The 8,581-nt window shown below is 45.2% G+C and overlaps 1 protein-coding gene across 7 annotated transcripts in view; it reads left to right on the top strand.

Moving 5' to 3' along the window:
- Window positions 1-378: 378 nt before the first annotated feature.
- Window positions 379-8,581, top strand: part of MPP7 (MAGUK p55 scaffold protein 7) — a 304,899-nt gene continuing 296,696 nt past the window's right edge. For 3 of the 7 annotated variants that reach the window (XM_075922585.1, XM_075922584.1, XM_075922583.1), the window contains exon 1: window positions 379-619. The gene's annotated coding sequence lies outside the window, so the exon portion shown is untranslated. The remainder of the gene's footprint in view (window positions 620-8,581) is intronic. The other 4 variants (XM_075922582.1, XM_075922580.1, XM_075922581.1 and 1 more) reach the window with 2 other exon arrangements.

The following is an 8,581-nucleotide window of genomic DNA, read 5'->3' as shown; positions in this document are numbered from 1 at the left end:
CCAATCTCGTGAGGGATAGCAGCGGTAAATCTCCGCAGGAGGCTGAGAGCTGGAAGACTGGGAAATAACGAGCAACGCTCGTGTCCCGCTGCGCGCTCCCAGGCACAACAAGCAGCAGGACCCGCCAGTACAGACACTGGAGTTCCCCCGTGCAAGGGTAGAAGCGAAACCTGCTCCCAGGGCGGGGCAAACCGCCCACCTCAGCTCTTCCCTCCCCGCCGCCGGCCACAGATCCCACCCTCTGAGCCGCTGCTTTCCACCTGGCGTCCCGTGGCGGCAGGTGGGCGGGACAGAGTGAGTGTAGGTAGCCAATCGGAGCACCGCGTCGGCTTACCTTCCCAAGCCAATGGAGTGGCTGGCTTCGGTAGGAGGAGCAGGAGCCAGCTAGCGCCATTTCTCGGCCAATCAGGAAGCCGCTCTCCGCGGCGGCAGCGGGGTTGGGCGCTGTTCCCCCGCGCCAGTTCCCCGCCCCTGAGAGGCGGAGGCTCTGTCCGGCTCAGCCCCCAGCCAGTCGAGGCAGGGGCGATGGCAGTTGGCCGGGGTGGGATCCTCAGCTAGAAGCAGCGGGAGGCGCGTCTGTCGCGGGCGCAGTGCGGAGGCCTCGCTGTGCTCAGGGCAGGTGAGAGCCGGAGCCGCGCCGGCCGTTGGGCGGGACGGTGTTGCCCGGGTTACTGGGCTGGGGGAGCGACGGCGGGAGGGGCTGCGGACGAGACCCTGACAAAGGGGCGCGAGGGATGCCACGCGAGCTCCCTGCGCGCGCGCCTCGCACATCAGGGTCGGGGAAGCGTCTTCAGAGGTGGGGGCAGGTGCGTGACTGGGGACGGGGCTGCTCCTGGGGATCGGGGCTGCCCGGCGGGGGCCGGATGTCCCGCGGAGAAGAGCGGTGTCAGGGGCCGGGGATGCCCTGCCGTGGAGGGCTGTGTAGGGCTGGCGCGTCGGGGCGCTTTCATAACGACTTCGGGCTGGCTCAAGCTTGTTAGACGTTGGGTTCAGTGTTTTTGCCTTGATACGCACAGCTGTGTGAGCGGGGATCCCTGGGTAGGGCGAGGTAAGGCTGTCACCTGGCTGAGGAGTTCGGGTGTGAAGAGGAGACTGCCCCTGCCAAAGCTCAGCATAAGTGACAACCAGCGCAGTGATGCTTTTATGGGAAGAGACAGCGACTGGTGTAAGGGAGGAAATCTGTCGCCAAACCTGGCTTGCATTTTTCCTTGTGGAGGACTGGGAGGTGTGATTTGTTTCAGTATGGGCTGGTGGGAGGAGACAGGAGGAACCAGCAACAGGCCCACTTGTCAGGCTGCTTGCAGTTCAGGGCCAGGAAGCATGTTTTGATTTCTGATTTAGCTGCCCATTAAACAAGCATTTCCAAACAGGTACTTTAAAGCTTTGTTTCTCGGGGAGCAGATTACAAGATGTCACTAGTAAATCAACATCAGTTGGTTGACACTAGAAGGCAGCTGTTACAGGAAATGCTCCTATTATCCCTTCAGCAGATTGTTTTGTTAGCATAAAGATTAAATGCTGTTTTACACTACAGAGTCAGTTTTATTTTATACAGTCTTACTTTTTTTATCAATAATTTTATCTTTTATTTCAAATGATGATTTATATTTTAAAGTACTGTAATGGGGCAGGCAGTTGTAATTTGAATATTGCACAAATCTTTGTGCATAATGTAATCATACCTACCTCTTATCTCTCAGATTTTAGATCAAGACTTCAACAGGGTTCAAAAAAGAACTAGATGAATTAATGGAGGTTAGGTCCCTCAATAGCTATTAGCCAGGGTGTGCAAGAATGGTACAGAAGAGCGATTACTTAATGATTCCTTCTTCTGTTCACTCCCTCTGGGGCATCTGTGGTATTGACCACTGTTGGCAGACAGGATAATGGGCTAGACAGACCTTTGCTCTGACCCAATATGGCTGTTCTTAAATTCGTCCATAGATCTCAAAGTGCCTTAACACAGGAGATCAGTGTAATTTGTCCTGTTATACAGATGGGCTAAGTCTACACAGCTTCCCTCTTCCACAAAAGACTATGCAAATGAAGTGTGGATTTGCATTTGCATAATTAATTAGGAGCCATTTTTGCACAAGAGCCATTCTTCCTGAAAAAATTAGGAAGAACGGCTCTTGCACAAGAGGGGGTTTTTGCACAAAAAGGCAGTGTGTAGATGGTGCCTTTTTGCGCAAAAGCCTCTTGTGCAAAAATGGCTCCTAATTAATTATGCAAAGGAAGTGTGGCAATATGCTAATCCACACTTCATTTGCATAGGCTTTTGTGGAAGAGGGAAGCTGTTTAGATGTAGCCATGGAGAAAATTAAGTTTTTAGGAGGTGAAGTGAGTTGCACAGGCTCACCGAGAAGGTCAGTGGTAGAGTCAGCCAGGTCTCCTGACTTCCAGTACAATGCTCTCTTCACTAGCTTACCTTGCCACTCCATGTTGTATAAATGATAAATTTAACTTGTGGGGTCAAAATGTTAAGGGAGAAGTTCCTTTAATTATGAATAGTGCTGCAGCCACTTCTTGCTTTAAAATGTAAGGCACCATTGGGAATAGTTAAGGAGAATTACATTATAAGTAGTAATGGATATGAATAAATCATTGACTACATAGCTACACCCAGGAGACCTGTTAACTTTAATTTATAGGTCATTGGTACCATGAGGTATTTTTATGAATTGCTTAAAAATAACTTAATTCACTTCTGTGAAACAGATTTGTTACAGAAAAAAAATGCGGATATTAATAAAATAGTAGTTAAGTCTTGAGAGAGTTTATAAATAGGATTATTCACTTGCCCAATTGTGTGAAAAGAACACAAATTATGTTTACTGTTAGAGCTGGAAAGGGTGGTAGACATGACTTTAATTTTCTATATTCTCTTTCCTGAAAATATAATTCTACCTTTGTTATTACTACAAACTAACATAAAGCCCCTCTCTTTACATTTCCATGCATCTCTTAGAATAAGTTACTGACTTTTTAAATGGTTAATTTTCCCCACTATTTATTTTAAAATGTTTTGGGAAACTTGAATGACAGTAAGTATTTTCTGTCTAGAAAACTTACCATCCTGGACACATCTGTTGACTTCACCCCATATTCTCATAATGAAGAAAGCTAGATATTTTACGAGCTCATTTAAAAACAAGTCCTTAGTAAGTAGATTTTTTTCCAGGTTCGCTAAATGTATGTTGATCACTTGCAGGCCCTCTTAAATTTACATTTCTGAATCCAAGTTTGCTCTTAAATATTTTAAAGTTAGTCAAGATTTAATGGAACACTTCATGAAACTCTTAATTATGTGGTTCATTTTGTAATAATTAACACGTAGACCAGCAATTCTTGGAAAGCTCAACTGCTCAAAGTTTTAAATGTCATTGAGTGATATTGGGTTGGAGGATGAAACCACTAGTTATCTTGGTAAATGAAGAATCTTATATCAGAAGGATTTATATACTGATATAGCAGCAGGTTGAACATACATTTACTAATTTTAGAAATTGTCACTTTTAAACTAAGTACAGTAGTTAGAATTTTTGGGTTACATGCAATGTAAAGGCATTTACAGTGTTGCTTTGTGTGCACTGACTTTTTATGTGTTTGGGTTGTATTTGTAGAAGTATTTAGTCATAAATTAAAACTCCTCTAATAAAATATTTGTTTTTGTTGACTCAAATCGTCATAGAGAACAGTCTCCCAATTTTACTGTACTTGGGAATTAATTTTAACATCAGGCTAAATCAGGAGTGGGCAATAATTTTTGACCAGGAGCCACTTCAGAAATGTTTGAAGTGTCCCGCTTCCCCGGCTACCCTGGAAGGGGCAGGGCCTCAGGTAGAAGGGGTGGGGCCAGGACGCTTAGGTGCTTCCCAAATGGACCCTGATTAGTTTGGGGGTGGAGGAGCATGTGAAGTCTTTGCCCCCATTGCCTTCCCCTCAGAGAGAACTACCAGTTGTTCTGAACATCTGGTGGTTCCCTCTAAGTGCCCATGTCCCTGACAGTGGGAAGAGACTTGGCACATTACCCTCTGCCCCCGGCCAATCAGGGCTTGGGAGAAGAAGGGAGCATGCAAAGTCTCCTCCTGCCCTGCCCATCCTGCAAAGAACATGTGGTACTTAGAAGTGCTGTACCCCTTGCAGGGTAGGAGGAGACTTCAAGCTCTCTCCCACCCCCAGGCCAATCAGAGCCTGGGGGTGGTGGAAGTGTGTGAAGTCTCCTGCCCTACCCCCTTTCTGCAGGATGGGAGCAGGGTGGAAAGAGACATCTTGTGCTCCTCTCCGCCCCCAAGCCCTGATTGGCCTGCGGGTGGGGGGAGTGTGAAGTCTCTTTCTTCCTGCCCTCCGGCACGCAGGGTTTAGAGTCAACTGCCAGGGTTGACTCTAAGCGCTTCACACTCCCTGGTCTCTAGGCCTTGATTGGGGTGGGGGAGTGGTAGGACCTCTGCATGCCGGATCAACCCGCTTGGCAGGCCAGATCTGGCCCACAGAGGCCCTTTTGCCCACCCTGGGCTAAATGATCATAGGAGGATTGTGCAAAGCTTCCCTTCATTCAGAATGGTTAGCTATATCATATTTGTAGTCTCCAGAAATTGTCCTAAAGCAACACTTGGTTTAAGGACCTTGACTTTAAACTTTATTAAAGGAGTTGTTTTTTGCTGTCTACATTTCATTTAAAAATGTTACTCTAACAGTTCCTGCTGTGTCCCTAAAACAAACATTGTAGCGCCAGTATGGAATTGAAAGAGAAATTGACTAATCAATGTACAATGTGTCCAAACTGCTTAGAATGAAAATATGTAAGCTGCCAATATAGAGGAAAGTAAACTAGATTTATTTCAGCTTTGAGTCCCAGGTGAACATGAATGTTCCTTTTCAAAATGAAAGATGGCTTCATATATACAGGTATAGATTGGGAAAAATAAAGCACTCTAAGGACATAATGCTAATTTCTGGAAACTATTTTTCATATTATTCAAGTGTCAAACTTAAGTAATTGGTATTTCAGAAAGGCACAATGTAGAAATCAATATTTTGGATTATGAAAACAAGGATGATAAAGTACATACATTTTAAAACATTTTTTGCATTTTTGGCAGGTCTTAAAAATTTACAGAACCCTGATACTGGAGACTATGTCTAGTATAGTGACACTGCTATTTAATTATTAATCAAAGTTGTTATCCAGTCAGATGAAGGGATGTGAAGGACTGGTTGACTAATCGTTTCCTCCCTCCCTCCCACCCCCGCATCAGAAAGAGGCAACAAGAGGCGTTGGGGGGGGGGGGGGGGGCGGAAGGAGGTGGTATTTCAAAGTGGCAGCACCACTTGGAGCCTGGGGCCAGATCCCAGGCACCACACAGTGCTGCCACTTTGAAATGCAACGTGCAGCCTGGGGCCAGCTGGGGTGTCCCCAGGCTGCACACAGCATTTCAAAGTGGCAGCACCACACAGAGCCCAGGATGTGTGGGAGTCCCAGCTGACCCCGGGCTCCACATGGTGCTTTTGCCTTTGAAGTGTAGTAACAGCCCTAGGGAGGCACAAATTTTTCCTAGTGGAGGAAGGCTTTCATGTGAGAATTAAGATCCAGATTTATATCACGTTATATGTGATGGTATGAAAAGCAAACATAAGAAATCTTGTGAATGTTTTGACTATATGCCTGTCTTGAGCAATTTTACTGAGAAGCAGTTGGACCTCAATTCAACATTCAATTAGTGGATGTGTAGTTGTGGATTTAACCAGAGTAATGACATTGACAGTCTTATGGGACAAAATTGGTCTTGGGTGGTTTTAGATGCACTTAAAATTTAGGCAATTTAAGCAATTTCCCCAGCAAACAAGAGTTTCTGAGTATTTGTACTTTGAAAAGGGGAAATCATTTTTTTCAGGTGCTTAAAAACATGATTTAAATAACATGAAGAGGCCTGCCTTCAAGCCAGCAGTAAGTATTCTGGTGGCATTGCAGCATAAGGTCCAGGTTTCTGGTCGTGTTCAGTCAACATCTGCTCCTTATCACTCTGTGTGATTTGGAGAAGACTGATATTTTGTATGGCAACCTGGATGAAGCAGGGAAAGCTATTAGCTGATGACTCTGCAGTAAACCTTTGTTTTCTCATCCCCAATGAAGCGTGGTTTGACCCCCTGCCCTGCTGCCATCCCTGGAACCCCTGCCCTCCCACCTGAATGCTCTTGTGGGAAGGGAAAGTTGCACTATTCTGGCAAATGGGGATGGGGTGTGCACCAAACACGTGGATGCCGTGTGATCCCTTGCTCTGCCATGTTTGAACCTTCTCACTCTTCCGCTGCCCCCTCCTTCCTCTGCAGGCTTGAGTCTTGGCCTGTTCCTTACCTAGTTCAGCTACTCCCCTAAGAATTCTGATGTACCTGCTGCAAAGTGGCTGCTTAAAAACATAACTTTAGTCTTGTATATAACACACCCCTACTAGACAGACCTTCTTTTTATGCTATCAGATTAGGTTTTACGCTCAACAATGTATCTTCTGTCAAGTATGCTCTTAACTTTTTTTAACAGCAGCAAGCGTGCTGCACACTACTTGGGCTCCACCAGCTGTCCCGCTAGCACAAATCTGCAGGTAAAAACAGAGTAAGGATGACATGTTCAAGGAGCAAATGCAGTCTGTCCACTTGGACAGGGAGCACTTAATTGAGTGGAGGAATACGTTGCTGCTGGAGATGGAAGTGGGACATGAGGACAGGTGGGCATGCAGAGAACTGGAAGTGAAGAACCAGGAGAAAGTCTTGACAACATTGGAGGATGTGATGAATTGCATGGTGGTCTTCCAGGACAGCTGCATACACAGCCATCCCCTCCAGCCACATTCCCTCCTCACTACTTCCATAGCCTCCTCTCTCAGGCACCCTAGTATTCAGAGTGCGGGGTGGGGGGGAAGGAAGTCAAGGGCAGCCTCACATTTAATCCCCAGAGATGTGTCCTGAAGCAAAAGGCTGTCCTTCCATACCTGTGATCACCCTCCCAGCTGAAGCTCCCATCCTGAACTCCTTTTCTCATCTTGCTGTGTTCTTTAAGTAAAAATGCATGATTTCTGAACAACAGTCTCTTTACTGTATGTATTTAAAGCAGTGGGGGAGAGGGGATTACTAACAAGCACAGTGAATGCATGGGCACCTTGTTAAGAGGTGGCCAGTGCCTCTTGATCTACTTTCCTTATTGCTCCAGAGTCTGGATACTTATAATTACCGGCTAGGCGCTGTGCCTTCCCCTACCCCTCCGTCCCAGCCATATAATTTGCCCCTTACTCTCATAAATATTATGGAGTACATAGCAGGCTGTCACAACAATGGCAGTGTTGCTTTCACTGAGGTCTAACATAGTCAGTAGACTGGAACCTTCTTTTTAAATGCCCCAAAGAACATCCAACCACCATTTTGCATTTGCTTAGCCTGTAGCTGAACTGCTTCTTACTGCTGTCCAGGCTGCCTGTGTACGGCTTAATGAGCCGTGGGAGCAAGGGACAGATGGGTTCTCCAAGGATCACTTCTGACATTTCATTGCCTCTGATGGTAACTTTTCAGTCTGGGCAAAAAGTTCCAGCTTGTAGCTTTCTGAAGGGTCAGGAGTTCCTAAAGATCCACACATCATGCACTTTTCCCACCCATCCTACATTGATGTCAGTGCAATGGCCTTTGCAAAGCACCACTGTCTATGGCACAATCAAGAAGTATTTCTTGCAGTTTATGTACTCTTTGGCAAGGTATTATACCTGTAGGAACAAGGAATTAATTCCCTACCTATTCAATGAGGGACCGATTCCTGGAAAGCAGTGACTCTGAAAAGGTGTGGGGTCATAGGTTATATTTAAAGCTGCAGCTGATAGTGAGTCTCTTAACCTGACTTGAGCTAGCACACTGAAAATAGCAATATGTATGTTCTATCTCACGCTCTCAAGCCTAGAGGATTGGGTGGGGCAGAGAACTTGAGCCAGAAGGTTCAGTTACTTTCAGTGGGCCTCCAGCTTAGTCAATGAACCAATAATTAACATCCCTACATAGAACAGAGCCTTCAGCAGACTTTTATATGACAGTATATAGTCTTTTATAATATAAGCTTTGTATGATAATATACAGTTTCTTACTTGGTTATCTGGGACCCAACTCTGCTTTGGTTGTTCATTCATATTTTTGTTGTAAAACTATTAAATATTTTTATATTTATAACATACAATTTCTGGTAAACTCAAGTCATGTTTCTTGTTCATAATTTGTCTACAATTAAACAAGGATCCTTTCTGTATTTGTCTACAATTAAACATGGATTCTTTCTGTCCATATAATTTGTGCAGTCATGATGGATTTCCAACAAACGGGTTGACTAGTGGTTACTTTTAATGACTCTTTATGTGCATGTTATGTTTATGAAAAAAGATACAAAATCCCCCCCCTCAAATCTTAACAACCTAGATTTTGGGGATAAAACTCCACTGCCACCACCCAAGTAATGATAAGAAAATCAGGGGAGCAATCACTTGGAAATCTCACCCCTAAAGTACAAACCAGGACACAAAAATTAACCAATATCAGGTTAAGAAAAGAAAAG

This window comes from Pelodiscus sinensis, chromosome 2 (assembly GCF_049634645.1).
Source record: "Pelodiscus sinensis isolate JC-2024 chromosome 2, ASM4963464v1, whole genome shotgun sequence".
Lineage (NCBI taxonomy): Eukaryota > Metazoa > Chordata > Testudines > Trionychidae > Pelodiscus > Pelodiscus sinensis.
This window is presented reverse-complemented; position numbering and strand designations above follow the sequence as displayed.